At 36.6% G+C, this 19041-nt stretch overlaps 1 protein-coding gene across 41 annotated transcripts in view; it reads left to right on the top strand.

The window, feature by feature from the left end:
* The window catches only part of GTDC1 (glycosyltransferase like domain containing 1), a 428467-nt gene that overhangs the window by 83432 nt on the left and 325994 nt on the right, over positions 1-19041 (top strand). For all 41 annotated transcript variants that reach the window (XR_012001510.1, XR_012001509.1, XR_012001508.1 and 38 more), the window contains one exon: positions 15931-15994. The gene's annotated coding sequence lies outside the window, so the exon portion shown is untranslated. Of the gene's footprint in view, positions 1-15930; positions 15995-19041 lie in introns of those variants that run through there.

Raw genomic sequence — 19041 nt, 5'->3', positions numbered from 1 at the left:
GACAGTTTAACGTTGCTCTGTAGAAGGCCATTTGCCTTGTCCTTATGCCCTCTTGCTCAGACCTCTGGGGATGGGAGAGTGAGGGTGGATAAAATAGCTCTTTACTTCATAACATTCTGTTCTTTGTGTCTCCTCTTACTCATACGTAGCCTATTCTAAAAGCCTGCTGAAAAGTAGTGGTTGATCTCATGGAGAAAATAGTTCTACCAGGATGAAATATTAGAACCCTTTTATGACTTTTTATCAAATGTACTGGATGTTGACTCCTTTATATAGGACAAAGTTAAAAATCCTTTGCGTAACAGAACGAGTGGAATTTCTGGTTTTGCACAGAAAGGTTTTTGTATGTAGAATTTGTGCTGCTTCATTTATTAGTCATTTTGAAACTAGTTCTAAATAAAAGCCAAGCCCTATGAAATGTTTTTTCATATTTGCTCCACCAAACATATTTAAATTTCTGCTTAATTTGGAAACCCTATACTCACACAAAGACAAATAATCCTAATTTTAATTTATTATAGTAACACTTGGGTAACTGATGTTCTAATCAAATTCTTAAGTAATTGGCATTTTGGAGTGATAAATATGGATCTATTAAGAAATCCTGAAGATCTACATTTAAACACTGCCTCACCGAAGCCTTCAGACAAAACAAAACAAAACATGCTTCTGAAGTCAATTCGAGAGACAGTGTATGTGAGAGAGGGGAGTAAACAGCATTGTGATAAGAGCAACCAACCTGAGAACTTATACTTTATATGATTATTATTTTTATGAAAAGTAGTCTATCAGTTCTTTTTTTTAAAGGAATGCTCAGATCATTTTTAGGGTTTCCTCTTTTTAGGGGGATTGTCTTGAGAAGCCTACGTATATTCCATTCAACCTATACTGTGATGGCTTACACTTGGTCCTCTCTTCAGCAGGTTAAATCCAGTGGGAGAACAGACATAAATAATTACCTGTATTACAAAGGAAGCTGCATTAACTTTCTAAGGGTCGCACATAGAAAGTACAGGGGGAGGGAAAAATTCTGGCTCGAAGGTCAGAGAAGGCGTCATGAATGACACTATTTAAAATGGAGTGATGAGTTCTATTAAAGTTTGTAGTTGTGCGTTTTTTTTTTCCTCTCATTTACAAAGTTGCTATTTATTTTAGGAAATTTGGAAAATCAGAGAAGTATTGAGAAAAAAATTCTAAAATTACCATTAGTATTTTCATAGCTATTTCTATTTTGGTATTTTCATAGGTATTCCATAGGTATTTCATTTTTAGATTTTTAAAAAAGATCTTATTTATTTATTCATTAGAGACACACAGAGAGAGGCAGAGACATAGGCAGAAGGAGAAGTAGGCTTTCCGCGGGGAGCCTGATGCGGGACTTATTGAAATATCTCAAGCTCACAAAGAATATATAATAACATCTGGTTTACCCACCATTTACTTTGTCAAATCTTATTCTGCTGTATTAATTTCAGATCTCTTTATTTTTGTTAAGGAATAAAACATTATAGCAATTAAAAAAAAAAAATCAATTACCTAGGACCCTGGCATCATGACCTGAGCCGAAGGCAGACTCTCAACCATTGAGCCACCCAGTTGTGCCTCATTTTTAATTTCTTATCTGTATTTTGAATTGTTATTTTTTGTTTTGAATATTTTTCTGTGTCATTAAATATTTTTCTGCAGTATAATTTTAAATGACTAGTAATTGGACTAATGCACAGATATAATGTAATTTATTTAACCACTGACTTATTGAAGGCTTAGATTCTTTCTGCCTTTTATTATTATGAAAAATACTGTCAAAATTATTCTTGTGAACTTGGCTGGTTCTTGTCCTTAAATTACTTCCTATTTAGTTAAGCTAATAACATTTACCCAGTCTAAAATTCTAATTGTTGTAAAAGGCCGATAGGGAAATACAGTGGTTTCTTACCCATTCTTTCCAATTCTTTTCTCTAGAGGCAACCATTTTTAAGCCTTTATCTGTTTCTTTTGGTTATTATATATCTGCATATTGGTTTATTACAGATACATATTTTTGTTTTGATTCATTTATTTTAGATATGGTTTGTTAACTTTATATTATGGTCTTTGAGGATTTTTCACCTTTCACTGCCATCTCACTTCCATATTCTCAAGATTGTTGGGTTACAACTTTTGGCTAACTCATTTTTAGTGTTACATTATTATACTATGCTGATATTTATAACTGAACGTTGTAATGAGCTGTGATGAAAATGTTCACTTCTGATTTTTTGTTTTTTCATGAAGTTAGTAATGCCAGGTTTTTGTTTGTGTTTGTGTGTGTGTGTGTTTTTTTTTTTCTCTTAGTTTCTTTGTTACTGTTATTTCTTTCTGTATCTTCTAGGAGCTTCTTTGATTTCCCATAAAATGAAGCACATCAGATAATTTCTTTCAATTTTTTTCTTGAATATATTTTTCCAACAGAATTCTATTGTCAATCCATCTCATTTTCTAGATCTGCTCTCTTCTTGAGCTTTTTCTTTGCTGTTAAACTAGGAGCTCCTTTTGGCTTTTCCTGAATCTCATCTTGTCTTCTTTCTTGTCTTAATCTTACATGGTTGTGGTATATATCCTGTAGTAGTTTTCTGAGAAAGATTATGTGAGAGAAAAATATCTATTTTTAATTTTCTCACTTGATTGATACTTTTGCCTAAATACGTTTTACATCGCAAATCACTTTCCTTCCAAAGTTTTGAAGGAATTAACATTGTCTTTCTCAGTTCTGAACATTCATGTTGGTTGGGATACCACTGATTGTTAACTGTATTAAAAAATATGTAGAGGGCTGTCTGGGTGGCTTAGTTGGTTAAGTGTCTGACTCTTGATTTTGGCTCAGGATACAATCTCAGGGTTGTGAGATTGAGCCCCATGTCAGGTTATGTGCTGAGTGTGGAGCCTGCTTAAGATTCTCTCTCCCCCTCTCCCTTTGCCCCTCCCTCCCTTGAAAAAAAAATTGGAAGCCGAATGCATAGGTATCATGTATTTAAAATTTTTAAGGCTTTTAAAGATGGGGAAGATGAAAAAGGGATTCAAAGCAGAGGGACTGGCCAGACAGCAGAGTGTCCAATACTTTAGAGAATGAGGACATCTAGATCCTTGAAAAGAGTGTGATACAGAGTTGAAACAATGTAGATTGAGGCTTGGTAATAGATGGCTCATCACCTGGATCTTTGAATTTATTTTGTAGGCACTCTTTCACCCAGCTGTTGTCAGCTGTATGAAGCTTTCCTTGACTTATGGTAGGCAAAATGAATTGACCTATGTTTTATCCTCTCTTAGTCCTTTGTGCATGCACACACATGCATATGTGTGTATGTGCATGCTCATGCATGCTTGTGCGCACACACACACACACACACACACACACTTCATTTATTTTCTATGTGCCTGCCTCCCCTAGAATAAGTCTGTGGGTACCAGAGCAAGATAATTAGGTTTCTGTTAAAGAAAGCTCAACAGGTCAGTTCTTAATATTCATGGTAGTTGGGATGACATTGAAAACTGGAGGATGAAAGACAAATTAAAACAGAATAGAGGTTATTGCATTGTCTAGATTTGAAGAAATAAGACTCTGATGTAATAGTCTGCTCAGAGTGGGAGGGATATTACTTCAGTTATATTCTGATCATTCCCATGGGCCTAATCATTCTTAATTTTGAAATTACTGTGTTGTGTTTGTGTGCTTGTACATATTTTGCTTTAAAATCTTCTTCCCTTTTGGTTCCTTTGAGAATAGTCTGAAACATTTTTAACTCTTGCTTTTGTTATTTTTTCTTAGACCAGTGATGTTTTGGTTACACAGTTGATGCTTCATATTAATGATGATTTGAAATATTGTCTTGATTTCATTTGGTTAAAGAAAAACACTACATAATTTTAGATGAAAATAGTTGATAAATATATTATCATTTATAGGCATTTCTTCATTTTGAGCAGTCTCATTGCCTAAGAACGTTAACCTTGATACTGTTTCACCTTGACACTGTCTCACTTAAAAACATCATTGATGAGGTGGGTCTTTTTTATCATTAGATGAGGAAATTGAAGAACAGAAAGGTTAAGTTTTTGGTCCAAGATCATGCAGGTAGCAAATAGCAGACCAGGGGACATTTGTCTCTGATTTACGTGTTTATTCATTATTAGGTGTATTTCTTTTCAACAATTATGGGAAAGACCTTAAGGAATATTAATCCTGTAAGTGACATCATGTGTTTATGGTATACATACCTCCCCATCATCAGCTGACTATTTTGTTTGCTAATTTCCTCTAGTGGATAATTTCTCGGATCTTTTTTTTTTTTTTATCCTTCTTAAATTGCATACCCAGCATTGGACACTATCTTTCATAAATGAAAAAAGATGGATCAACAGGAGATTATTATTTAGTTTTTTTCTTTTTTATTTCCTGTTTACAAAATAACACTATTTTCATTGAAAAGCTTTCTGTACTCATTAAGACAAATTGGTGTCCTTGTTTAATGTGTGCGATTGATAAAGTTTGATATTCTTTACTTTTTATACTGCCTTATACTATTCTTTCACAAACTGCCAGAGCCTCTCCACTGCTGTTTCTCCTCCATGGTATCTTTGCCATGAAGGAAGTCACAACATGTTTCTTCCCGAACACCCCACAGTTTGGGATTCTAGGAGATATTTTGCAGGACTCCAGCAAGTTGTTACAGTCAGTGTCTTCAAGAGACAGTGCAGTAGGCAGAGAGCCGCAGTCAAGACACCTGTAGAGATCAGCACACCTGCCCCCAAGCAAAAGACAGTAATTAGTTGCTTATATTCCCTTGCAAACTTCTCCAGTTTTGTTGCACATGAAACGCGGAGATCACAGCAATGCTGTCATGAGCTCCGCACTGTTGGAGTTGTTTATGCCCATTCAATTTTTAATGTTCCTATAAGACATTTTGATGGGAACCCTGAGCCTAAAGGGATTTGCATGCTTGATCAAACCTGTGATGATTTAAATATAGAAATAACGAGAAACCTTTGGATTACATTGACTGTTAACTTTTAGGACAACGTTAGTGGAAAACATTAACATGATACTTGAGGCAAAGTTATTTTTGATCAACCTTCACAACTTTTTGGTTTCTTGACAGCAGGTATAGCTTCAGTAAATCTAAACAAGTTCTTTAATGCTTATAAATCCAAGCGCATGTGGATATCTGGATGGCAGGATCTGAATATTTTAAAAGATGATTTTATACCAACCACTTATATTGAAATTGAACTACTCTCAAGTCCCAATATTTCAGTCCTACCACTTTGGCACATGTAGTTTATATTATTAAAAAAGATGACAGGTGATTGAATTTTAGTAAAATACAGTAGTGTATAAGAATTGGATATATTGCGGCCAAAGAAATTTATTACTCAATGCACTTGGAAGTTTTTTCATACCATTGTTTTATTTACTATTTCTTTTTCTTTTCTTTTCTTTTAAAGTAAAGTCAGTGTGGTGCTCTAACTCATGACCCCGACCGCGATCAAGAGTTGCATGATCCATCTGCTAAGCTAGCCAGGTGCCCCCATACCATTGTTTTAAATTTTTTTTTTTTATTTATTTATGATAGTCACAGAGAGAGAGAGAGAGAGGCAGAGACACAGGCAGAGGGAGAAGCAGGCTCCATGCACCGGGAGCCTGATGTGGGATTCGATCCCGGGTCTCCAGGATCGCGCCCTGGGCCAAAGACAAGCGCCAAACCGCTGCGCCACCCAGGGATCCCCATTGTTTTAATTTCAACACTGTATTTGTCCTAGGTAGTATGTGGGTTAAAACCTGGTGTTTTACCAAAATATATATATATGTATATGTATATGTATATGTGTGTAACAGAGAAAGAGAAATAAAAGTTTAAAAAGCTAGTGTTTTACCAAGTGACTGTTCATGTAACTTTTAACTCAGGAATTCAGTTCTTTGATAATGTAAGTTATTAATAAACAACTTCATTAAGATACATTACTGATTCTTAAATATATTTAGTATGAAAAATGCTATAATTTCTAATACAGCAAATTCAGTTCACATGTATTCTGAACAAAACTAACTGCGGCATCTTTTCAGCATACTGTGGTGAACATACATGCTTCTTACATTGGTTCTCAGAAACAAACAGGCATTATGGAATTGCCAGATTATGGTGAGCTAAAGAAGATTTTATACGGCCCTGAACTATCATTGACAGAATTGGAAACCTGAGTTGCTGGTGAACTCAGTCAGCCCATTGTGCCTCACCTTTTCCTTCATTAATGCATGCATAGAATCTTCCAGTGAGGGTAGTGGTTTCTGAGTGTAGTGGTTCATTAGTTTGTTGGCAAAAAAAATGACCCGAATGATATAAATGTCCACAAGCTTAACCTCTAAATTGTATATTTGCATGACTTTCTTAGCCATGAGTAAGCCTAAATGGGGATGGAACTGGGGAAGCTCCGCTTGGGAGCTGATGATTGTGGGGCTAGCATGAATAGAGTTCCTCTTACATGTTGTTGTATGTGGAACATTTTGGCTAGCTTATACCTCAGTGACTTTCAGGAATTTCATAAAAGTCATTCCTAAGAATTGGTCTGTCTCTGGTGACCTTCAGAATTCCTAATCACCTCATGTAGAAGTCGCATAAAATATCTGGCAGTGTGCTTCTTAGATAAATACTCCATGTGCCCTGGGTCGGTATCTTATTTATCTATTTATCCTTTGGTGTCTAACTAATGTCATCAGTTAGTGTTGGTTGGATTAGTGAATGATTGAAAATAGTGTGTAACGTGTATGAATGGCCTTTGGAACATACTATCTATAGTAAAGGGTGGATCATAACACTTTTAGCAATAGAAATGACTTTTTCTCCTGCCTTTTTTTTTTCTCCCCCTCTCAGTATACTCATAGGTCAATTTTTCTTTTTTTTTTTTTCTCTTTAGAATAAGTACCAGTGATTTGCCTTTAACTTTACCTTTTTATTATCAGTGCATCCAAAATACTCTGAAAAAAAATTATAGTTTTACTATGCTAACGCTAAATTCTTTTTACTCCAAGTCACAGTCTGGATCCAGTTAGCTTGCTTAGCTTTGTTTCTTACTGTTCTGTATCCTTTGTTTCTACCCCTGTTGCAGGACAGACTTTTCACCGTGTTTCAGGATAAGCCACACTTCCTTCGGCCTCATGCCCTGGTCTGAGCTCCAATCTCATGAACTCCTGAGTTACTTCTGTTTTTGACTCACCAGTTTAGAATTAAGCCATGTGTTGCTATGTTTTGCAAAATGTGTGTCTCCGTGTAGTTTGTAACTTCATTAGTATGATTTTTAAATTTTAAAAATTTTAATTTTTTCATTTCTGGCATATGACAGATTACTTTGTATTCACTCAGTGAAGCTGTACATACTAGTTAATCTCTAGCTTTATTATAGGAAAATAAACTTGCAAAGAAAGTGAGAAAGATGGAGAGAGACATACGGGGGTGAAGGAAGGAGAGAAGATAGGAGGGAAGACAAGAAAGGAAGCAAAGAAGGAAGAAAGGGAGGGAGAGGGGGCGAGCATATTTTGTGAAATAGGGAAAGAGCAATGGTTTTGGATTTGAAAAACGAGCTTACATCTGATTCTGCTTACTCCCTTTGTAATCTTGGATAAGTTTAATAGTTTTTGGGTTTAAATGATATTAATACCTACATGGTAAGCTTATTGTAAGGGTTAAATTATGTAATGTATGTAACGTGCTTATTAGCATGTTTAGTGGACGTTAGCCAACTCTTCTTTTTCCAAGTGAGGAAAGTAAGGTGTAGAGAGCTGACCAAGGGTTATAGATATAGCCAGTAAATTGTGGAGAGAGAATTGAAACCCACATTTTTCTTCCTTTTAAGCAGCAAGTTTCCAATTGCTCCTCTGCCTTTCGGCTAAGATCAAGTATAAAGCATTGTTTTCAAACATTAGTGTACATCAGAATTCCCTAAAGTCTCCTCAAAATATGTATTGCTGAGGCTCAGCCTGCAGTTTCCAGTTCAATAGGTCTGAGATGGGACCTGAGAATTAGCATTTCTAACAAGTTCCCAGCTGCTGCTGGTCCAGGGACCCATACCTTGAGACCCACTGCTCTATAGCTGTTATTTCTTCACCCTAGCTGGACATCAGAAATCATTTAGGGAGCTTCTAAAGATTACTGATGAAACTAGAATCTATGGTTATAGGCCTAAATATCAGCTTTTTAATTTTTGTTTTATTATTATTTTGTAAACCCTCCAAGTGATTCTAATGTGCAGCCAGAGTAAGGAACATGGCCCTGCCTAAAGCTAGACTCTGCAATTTTCCATTAGAATGAGGTACCAAGCAAAGCGCTGGCCTTGAACACCTCCTGGGTGCTCAGTGATGCAAGGCCACAGTAGTGTATTGTTTTTGCCCTGTGATGTTTTAAAACAATTGCTCCAGCCTAGGATCTTTTATTATTTTACCTATTCTAATTATTTGTGTGTATTGTTTGCATTTTTCCATCCAGTTTCACTGTCCAATAATGTGTTCTAAACACCTTCATTAATCTCTAGGGTAGATTTTATGTTAACATTCGGGGGAAGCAACTGTTTAGCAATAGTCAAAGTATAAAGTAGAAAAAGGAATGCATCTAATTTTTAAGAAAGCAGTCACTTGAGCAACTTATTGTACTTCTAGAATTCTGATTATGAGTTTGTTCTTTTTTTCTGAGATGCTGTTGGAAACCTTATGTTTTTACTTTAGGGCTGTTGGTTGGAACAGATAATGATAGTTTTGCACTCAGGAGTACATAAGTAAAAATGCAGTAGATTAATTGGTAAAAGAGTCATTTATTCTGTTATATGATTCAGTTGATAAATATATACAAACCAAGGCATGAAATCATTTATTGGATAAAGTGGGCAAAATACCACATAATTTCATTAACCTTTAAGCAATGAAATTATAAATCCCTATGCAAATGATTAAGGTTATCATTGCCTATCACCCCCTTTTGATACCTACAGACTGTTAATTCTTCTCTGTCCTGCTGAGTCTTATTAAAACTTCTGACTGATGTACTTTTATTAAAAGGTTTAGAATTTACCAATTTAAAGCACTTGCTTCACACTATCACCTCTAATTTAACTATGCCATTAAACACCGTATTTTGCAAAGCGAAAAAGTCAATAGCTGTTTCTTTAAAAAAATAATAAATTGAAATGAATTTTAAACTCTGCTTGGAGGTGAGCAACTGCTATATACTACTAGGTCTTTTGATAGTTGATTTGTTCCTTTAGTATGCAAATTTTAGGTTTACAAAGATCTACTGCTTTTATTTAAGAAATATGCCTGGAGGCTAGATTGGTAAGCTTTAGGGAGATATCTAGTTTGGTGTGAAATAAATAGTTGTTAAAGGATCACATGAATTGGGTCCCAGAAGATAAAGAGTAGAGCTGAGACAGATTGAGAAAAACTGACTGTATTTCATTTCACTTGGCTAAAAATACCACTAAATTAAAAATGAAGGCAATGAATGATGGCAACACAAAGGGAATTAAGGCAAATGAGCCTTTTTTTTTTTTTTTTGGTAGATTTTGTGGAAAGTTCTGACTAGCAAGAAGTTTAAAGGAAAGGGCCTACTACATCCCTGACTAAAGATGTTTACTCATCATTTTGGAAGGCTAGACTCTAGAGCTTTAGAGTTTTGGGAGAGAAGACACTTGGTCAAGGAGAAAGGAATGGGTTATTCCCCTGGCTCAGTCGGCTGCATCACTTCCGGTCAGTGAGAGGACAGATGTCACAGAACATCCTCACATTCAAAAGAAAAGGACTGAGGGTTGCTCTCTTAGGTTGGAATTACAGGTAATCTGGTTTGTAAGTTTAAAGCAAATGGTGTAATAGTTACACTTTTAGGTTTGGGGAAGCTTTATAGCATCGATCTTTTGCATCTCTGATTTTCAAGTGGATTTTGGAGAAAATAAACTTAGAAATTATAAAATGTATTTCTATATTGATAGCTTTTATAATCCTCTTTTTTTGAGTGCTTTTATATGCCTTTTTGGATGTTTTTAAGGACTCTGGCTCTCAGATAGAATATTTGAACATCAGTAGCAGTTAAAATGTCTTTGTTCATGGGTGTGTGTTGTGTATTCTGGTGGTGGATAGTGAGGTGTAGAGAACGGGGGTGACGATGATGTGTGAAGATGGAATGCAAGTCTTTTATTGAGGCTGGAAGTACACAGCCCTTTTCCATCAAGGACCTATACAGGTATATATGCATAAATATATGCATAAATAAATAGATTTCCTTACCTTTTCCTATTCAGCATCTATATAGGTATATATGCATAAATAAATAGATTTATACAGGTATATATGCATACAGGTATATATGCATAAATAAATAGATTTCCTTACCTTTACCTTTTCCTATTCAGCATCATTTTATTTATTTTTATTTTGGACTTTAAGGTTATCTTAAAAACTTCTGAATAGTCACTGTGTTTACTGGATTCAAATTCAAAAAGTGAAAAGGGCAATGACATCTCTCTCTTATGTCCCTTAATACTTTCTTTATACACACATAATCAGTGTGTGTGTGTATATGTGTGTGTGTATGTGTGTGTGTATATTTCTAGACACATGTAGACCTGTATTATCTATTTATTTATTTTTGTTCATATGTTGATTTATCTACTTACCTTGTGAACATTGTATTTTGGAAGTTTTTTTAAAAATGCCAAACTGTACCTAAAAATATAGGCTATATAGCTTTATCCAGGTAGGAGTTCGTCCGTCCTTCCTTCCTTCCTTCCTTCTTTTCTTTTTAAAGATTTTATTTCTCTATTTGAGGGAGAATGGGAGAGAGAGCATGAATGTTGGTGAGGGGCAGAAGGAGAAGCAAACTCCCTGCAGAGCAGGGTGCCTGATGTGGGCTCGATCCCAGGACTCTGGGATCATGACCTGAGCCAAAGGCAGACGCCCAACTGACTGAGCCACCCAGGTGCCCCATGTATTATTTCTATTAGCTTTTTTTTAAACATTGAAATTAGTTTAAGATCTGTCCTAACCCCACTCCCCTGTATTTTGTGAAGCAGAATTGCATGTGAGTCCCTGGGAGGTTCCATGGGTATGTGTCAGGTTCCGCCTTTGCTCTGTAGCCTTAGTGGGCATGTGGTGTTTCTGAAGCCCTTACTGTTTTTATGTCCACACAGTAATGCTTTTTTGTTCTTGAGAAATTTTCATTTGCACGTGCTAGGCTCAGAGCAGATTCCTTTGTGTTTTTTTTTTTCCTTATTACAACCGTATAGTCTCTGCTCACCTAGTTTTACTTCTAAATTTCCATTTTCTGTGAGATTTTATATTTGTATTCATATTTGTTTTATTTAATTTGACTTTTTATTTTTCATGATCTTAGTTGAGTGTATAATTTTGAGTGTTGGGAACCATCTGAGGCCATTTCTTCTTTTAAATTTTACTTCTCTCGAGTCAGCAAAAGGGACTGATTGGAAGTATGGGATCTAGAGCTAGATTGCCGGGATTGTGGCCTAAGAACATGACCTTGGGCAAGTTACTTCTTTCTGCTTTAGGTTTCTTATTTTGTTCAATGGGGTGTAGCAATTTCATCTCTTTTAGAGACATGATGATTAAATTATATAACAGTTGCATAGTGCCTATCAAATGTTAGCTATTTGTATTTTTATGATATAGTTGTGATTATATTTGATTTTTATGGGATATAATTTAGCACTTTTAACATTAAAACTTTAAATATATTTGTATATATTTTAAGGAACCTTATAAATGTTCATTCTAGGATATAGCTTTCTGTTTTAAATACTAAGAATGAATCTATAAGCTATCAAGATAAAATAGTAAGTTTTGAATGTGAGGGTGATTTGAGTATAAAGAAAAACCAAAATCAATTCTCTTTCCTTCCCTTGTTGGTTGAGAATAGTGTGTATTTTTTTTTTCATAGTGTTTGTGTGTGTGTGTGTGTGTGTGTGTGTGTGTGTACAGCAGTGCTGTTCAATAGAATTGTAATGCAATAATTTAAAGTTTTCTAGTGGCCACATTAAACAGATGAAAAGAAATAAGTTTAATTAATTTTGTTAATACATTTTATTTAAGCCTATATATCTAAATTATTATCATTTCAACATGTAACCAATATAAGATTATTGAGCTATTTTACGTTCTTATTTTTCCATTAAGTCTTTTAAGTCTATTGTGTATATTCCCCTTATAGCACATTTCCATGTCCAACAGGCATATGTGGCTAGTGGTTACAGTATTAACACGGTTAGACTCTATAAACCACCTTAAAATTTGTCCTCTTAGGTTAGGGAGGGTTTTATGCTATTTTATAACAATTGATAAAATTAGATGCATCTAATAGGTGACAGAAGTGGTAAGTTTGTAGTGTGAAGAGAGCAATGGGAGAGGTTTAGATTTGGGAGTGATCAGTGGATATATAGATGATAATTGAAATCTTGAAGTCAAGGACAGAATAATAATAACCCTAAGGGTAAAGCTCTAAGGAATTCTTGGAAAAGGAGCCAGGTTAAAATAGGGAACACATCCTATAGACTGGAGGAGAACTGCAAGATGGGGACACCTTGGAAACCAATGTGAGGAAGTTTCAAGGAAGCAGGGTGGGCAAGACTGCCCAATGCCACACAGTCTAGCGGAGTGAGGAGTGAAAGTAGGTAATTATTAACAAACCCTAGCAATGGCTATTTCAGTAGAGTGATGGCTTAGGAAGCCACAGTGTACTAGTTCAGACTTCATGGGAGTTCAAATGAAGGCAGTGGGTCTGTATTGTTGTTTTATGAAGCTTGGAAGAGTAGTTGGTAGTGCTGAAAGAAGTTGCTAGGGGAAGGAGCCAGTGGAGAGAAAAAGGTTAAAGGTAGAGGAAAATGAGAATGATGGAGTGAGTTTTTAGAAAAGGCACGAATGAATAGGTTTCAGTACACAGGCAGAGGAATTAGTAGTGGAACATAAGAGAGTGAATTCCGAAATCGGAGTGAAAACATTACGAGACAGGAGAATTTGTATATGATAGAGTGGGGTCTTTGTTGTAGGCAACGGTTAGTTTAAGTTGCAGACAGCTAGCTAGTTTAAGCAAAAAGGGATATGTTATACACTACTTAATTTCCAAAAGTGCCAAGGAATTAACCTTGACTATTACTATAAAGCTAGGAATAGCACAAGCCAAGGAAAACCTTCATTTCTACTATTTTAGTAGATTCACTTGCTATTTGGAACCCATGATACGAGAGATCATTTAATAGACTACCTAGCTGATAGCCCCACAAGAACAAAATGCCTTCACTGCAAAATTTGATCTCATTGGAGGTGGTCAGCACCTTGACTTACTCACTTCTGTTTTCTAAGTCCCAGATGGATTTTTCTGATTGTTTGAATCTGGGTCCTTACGTGATGGAAATGCATCTGAGAAATGGAGTTTTTAGCTTGGAAGGTCCTATTGTAGAGGAAGCTAGAGAGCACGCTAGAGGTTGAGAGCAGCCTAGGTGGTTCTGACTCTGATCTGCCGTAAATTGAAGTCAAGATTGACCCAGGGCAACAGTCACCTGAAGATTTGAGCAGCCTGGGTGATCCACCTACATGGTGCCTCACATGTAAGCCTTTTTAGTTGATTCTGGCTATTTGGCAAGAAGCTATGTGGACTGCTCCATAGAGCTGTTTGTTCTCATGATGTGGAACTGACTTTACCAAATGAGCGATCCAATAGAGCAAGGAGCTGGCTGTAATGCTTTTTAGGACCTAGCCTCAGAAGTCAAGAAACCGTCAGTTCCAGGGCATTCTGGTTTTGTTCAAACCAAACTTCAGGCAGTGAGAAAGAATTACAAAAGTCATGAATTTCATGGGGTGAGGATTTGGGGGCCGTTTTGGAAGTTGGCTATCATGTCTCTACACTGCCTGCCTTTTTTAACAGCAGAAATTGATCAAATTTGTCTGTAGAAGAGAAAAATGATTTGAAAAAAAAAAAAGAAAAAAGAAAAACAACAACAACAGAATGGAACCTGCCAAGAATTTGGGTAGTATGTGGTTCTGTGTTACATCTTAAGGTTACAAAGTGCACAGCATCTGCCAGTTTTCTAAAAGTTTCAGAAATGCTGTTTAGTTACTTGTTCTCAGTCTTTCTCCTCTCAAGGCAGAGAGTGCATCATAAAATCATAACTCAGTCTAGGTGTATGTGTTTCGATGTTTGGAGATAATGAGGTTGTGATACTTTGTCTTCCAGAATAGCTCTCCTGTCCTCGTCTCTGAAATGAAGAGGTTGGATTAGCTGTCCCTATGGTCCTTTCTCAGTCTCCATTCCCTAAGACCCTGACTAACTTTGAGAATTGGAGTGAACATCCCTGTGACGTACTAGATAGATGTAGGCCATTCTCCTATGCCTCGGTCACATCATCTTATTTCTTTCATATCATGTATTGAAATGAGATTGCTGATGTATATGTCCCCCTGCATCCTTCCTCCCCTTCCCAAAATTAAACTCCTGTCTTGTTCACTGCTGAATTCCTAACAATCAGGGCAATGGTAGATGCTCAGGGATGAATGTCAAAATAAATTTTTTGAGAAAATATCCTACAAGATCATTATTTGTTTTAAGTCATCTCAAAAGTTTTGTTTTGTTTTCTCCTTTTCACTTGACTTATATCTTCTCAGCCTTTCCCTTATCTTTTTTATCCTTTAAATTTTTTTTTTTTTTTCCTTTTCTCTTTTGGTGACACTCCAGCTCAGGATTCTTTCTACAGCTGTGAATGTTTTAGTCTTATTCAGAGTTGGTGCCTGGAAGGTTCTCCATCTTGATTTCTTTCTGATATGGGTAATTTGGACTCTGTGACTACTGTTTAAGATAATTCTTTTAGGGCAGCCCTGGTGGCTCAGCGGTTTAGTGCCACCTTCAGCCCAGGGCCTGATCCTGAAGACTCGGGATCGAGTCCCATGTCGGGCTCCCTGCATGGAGCCTGCTTCTCCCTCTGTCTGTGTCTCTGCCTCTCTTTCTCTGTGTCTCTCATGAATTTTTTTTTTTTTTTAAGATAATTCTTTTAAGAGATTCACTTAGCAATCCTGTGATTTTCTGCTATGGATACTGTTTGGGAGCCACATTTCTTATTGCTTTGCTAGCCCTTCCTTATTGTGTGTCTTATAGGGTCCTTTTTGGGTGAGTTACTGTTAGTTTTGAGCCTGTGAATATTGATGAACCTAAGGGTTCTGACTTTAATATATACAGAACAGGAAAGTCACAATATCCACCCTTGGGTATATGGTAGGATTTTGCTCTCTTCACTGTGCATGGCTTGCAGAGAACACAAGCCTGTATAAGTTAAGTAACAATTTGAACCTGATATAATGCTCCCTGAGAAAGTAGTGTTCTTAAGGTATTCACCCCAGATACAGAAGTGTCTGTGTACCTCCATTGTTTCCCTCAGAACCAGACTGATCATCCATATGCATTCCAGCCTGTCTCTGGGATCTCGAACTGTCCTCAGCAGAGGTTCATGACAGTTTTTCTGGATTATGGAACTTTTTGCAAACCTGACAAACTATTAACCTTATCTCCAGAGAGACATCCATTCACATAAACCCACAAATTTTACATATATGGTTCAGAAGTGCATAGACTCCTAAAGTTCATCCATGTACCAAGGTTAAGGACCTTGAATCTGAATTCTTCTTCTTGTTTTTGAGTTAGAATTGATTTGGGAAACCATGGAAAGATTGTGGGGGAGGAAAAAGCTCTTATTAGTTAAGACTCAAAACATCTCCCTCTCCTTGGAGGTTCTCCACCCATCTTGTAACATCCAGTACTCAGACTACTAAGTCATTCAAGTAAACTTATCCAGGTCAGGATTCAGAATTCAGGCTAGGCTTATTTTGAAGATAACATCGTATGTCCTTTGATCTCACAGGTACCTCTGCATCAGTCAGATTGGATATATGTGAAGAGAGAAATCAGTACATCTGGATCATCAGGTAAGCAAATGGGACTTTGTTTTAATTTCTCCATCGATTCAGTCCTCTGTCAGTCTGCAGCCATTTCCTCTCATCTTTCTCTACTGCAGCATGGGTCAGTGAGATGATAAATATTTCTAAAGATGAGGAAGCAGCCATTCTTAAGTTTTCCCAGATTACTTCGTCTGCTGCTTGAAGTCAGATTTCTTTATTTTAATTTTATCTCATTATTATTTCATATATTCACACTTCTATAGCGGATAAAAATTCCCTGCTCTTCTTTTTATGTATATACTTTGGAGAGTTGTGGACAGCTCTCATATTGTTCCTTGGTTGTCAGCCAAGTTATACACATTTAACTCCTTTAATCTTTCTTTGTAATTCAGTCAGCTTGGCTGCTTTTTCTAGATTTTCCCTTATTTCATCTGCATCATTAATAAACAGAAAAAGCATGTTATCGTCTAGCTTCTTCTACACCTTTCATTCTTTTTACTTTCCAGTTTTGTGTCAGATTCTTTGTTGAACTAAAGCCAGTCAGACTTCATTCTTTGGACCACTTTGGCAAGACATGAATGACTTGCCTACAACTATCAGTGTCCCCTGCAGTAATAACATCAACGGTATATCCCAGACGAAAGGAAGGAAATGTGAAAGGAGAACACTGAGGAGCAAAATAATGCATTTGTCGATTCTATGGCAGACTGGCCCTTGCCACCCAGAGGAAATCATTGTACCTGAAACCCATATTACAGGTTTTGTCCTCCCCAAGTATTGTGCACGGCACTAATTTGAATAATCAGGGAAGTATGCACTGTGCACTGTTTGCAGTTTGGCCACCATTCTCCCTTGGTTTCTTTTCCACATTCTCATTCTCCCACCGCCTTTCCCAACACTGATCATGACTTTCTGTCAGAATCTGTGGCCATGAGCAAAACTGGGCAGGGGATCATTTTGTTGGAAATTAGGTAGGCTCAGGTGGTGACACTCCACGCCTGTGTTTGTAACATGTGAGGCAAGTGCTTTAGTTCTTGCTATTTCTGTAACAGTCGTTGGTCTTCTTTTAACGGCTGATTCCGTGGAAATGGGCAGGAGGAAGGGACTAGTGGACCTTTGCTGCTATTCATCAGTGCTGTATTAGTTTCACAACTTTCTTCCTGTCCTGATTGGCAGGGAGAAGCATACTGCTTCTAGATGATGCTGAGCTTAGTGTAAAATATGCCAGCATGGGATCTGGGCTTGTCACAGTTCATTTTTTCTTTTCATTTGGTTTGTAGAAAATGGACTTCTACCTCCACTTATCTTGTGCATTAGAGAGAAAAGGGTCAGACCTCTAGGAGCTAATGGCTTATTGGTGTGTTTAGTCACCAGATTCAGGTAGTATATTTGGCTGAAGCTTCCAACAGCACACACTTGGCTTTCTCATTTGTGTTAGCTTTGCTTCTAATACAGAATTGAATAGGATACAAGAGACGGTTTTCCTGTTTGTGTCTGTGAGAACTTTCTAGATGATTTGTGGTTTAATTCTTTAAACATTTTTGATCATTTATCACTTCTTTTCCTATAATGTCATAAAAGTAGAATATTCAGATTCTACTGTTATAATCTTTTAATCAGATTATTTAATTTTGGAGCAATCAAGGTCAGAATAACGGCTGACACAGTTGCCTCTGAATAGTGACCTAAAAATTGTAACACTTCTCTTAGTTCTTTTTTTGCCTAATTTTATGGCCTTCCTTCATCTGTCAGATTTTAGATAACATCATGTGATTGGGAATCACATATTTCTTGGTCTCTGGCTTCTTAAGCAGGTAAGTATGTAACCTGGACTCCTTTCAAGTGTGAGTTTTAAAACATGTTAATCTCTCATGTGGCTTTCAACTGCCGACAATATTGTACTGAAGCTAATTTTTTAGGCAATTGATAGATTCTTCAGCATAACTTTTGTTTCTTGAGTCTTTTCAAGACTTGTCAAACAAAACAAAATGCTAACCTGACTTTAAGGGGCAAAAAATCCACCCCCCAACCCCGTACTATATTATTCTTTGTTCTCTATGTGCATCAAAGTGACAATCCCACACTGTCTCAATTGAGGGAGTCTAGCACGAAATAAAAAACAGCCTGGCACTGTTCTAGGCTGGCAGCCAAAATGTTTTGTGTAGCTTGGTTCTGGCAGTGGTTTTCATAAGGCAGAGGGTCTACCCTCCCAGCACCACTGAAGGAAGGCAAGCAGCCGTAGTCTTTGCTCCTTATCCCATTTCTTTTCCTTCGTTTTCCTCTTTCTTCATGTAGAACACCATCGTAAAAAAACAAAGCAAGTTTTTCTTAAATAGAAACGTCATTCTCCTCACAACCTCCACGTTTACTAAATGGCATTGTTCCTTCTAGAAGCTTGTGTTAGATTTCCCTCTGCCAGCTCCTAGAGATTTCCTTCACGGTTGCATTTTTGCCACTTTTTAGAAAACCCTTCTGAATATTGCTAACTTTGGTCATGTTGACATAGTATTTTTGATTGGTTGGAATCTTGTCTTCCTTCTTGGCTTATTATTTGAATGGAAACTCTTGAATGATACTTGCTTGTATAATATGGATTTTTAAGCCAAGATATCTCTTGTTGAGACCAAAAAGTCTGCCCATTGTTTTCTATTTTTGTCTAAAACTGAAGGTCGGCTCATAGATTTTGCAGATTGAATACTCATTTTTTTTGAATGTCTGATAAATGTTGCCAGGTGAGCAAGTGAACTTCCATGAAATATAAAGATGTATATTTAAATTTTTTTCGTTTGCAATGAAAATGCAAGATAGAACACAGTGTTTTTAGGTTTCTCAGTTCTTTCTAAATAATGGCTAGTGACCTATTATTACAAGGGGTGTGAAAACATAGCTTTATGATTTTTAAGTGATGACTTGAGCAGGAGACTAGGTTTTCACTATTAGCAAGCATTCTGTGAAATTTCGTGGAATGTGCCTCAAAACGTAAATGTGTTTTCTGTTGTATTAAGCAAAAACAAATGACTGACTTTCAAGTGGTCTATTTTAAAAATTAGTGTTTTGCAATCAAGATAAGAATA

Source organism: Vulpes vulpes, chromosome 5 (assembly GCF_048418805.1).
Source record: "Vulpes vulpes isolate BD-2025 chromosome 5, VulVul3, whole genome shotgun sequence".
NCBI lineage: Eukaryota > Metazoa > Chordata > Mammalia > Carnivora > Canidae > Vulpes > Vulpes vulpes.
The sequence above is the reverse complement of the archived record's forward strand: the minus strand, read 5'-3'. Positions and strand labels throughout refer to the sequence as shown.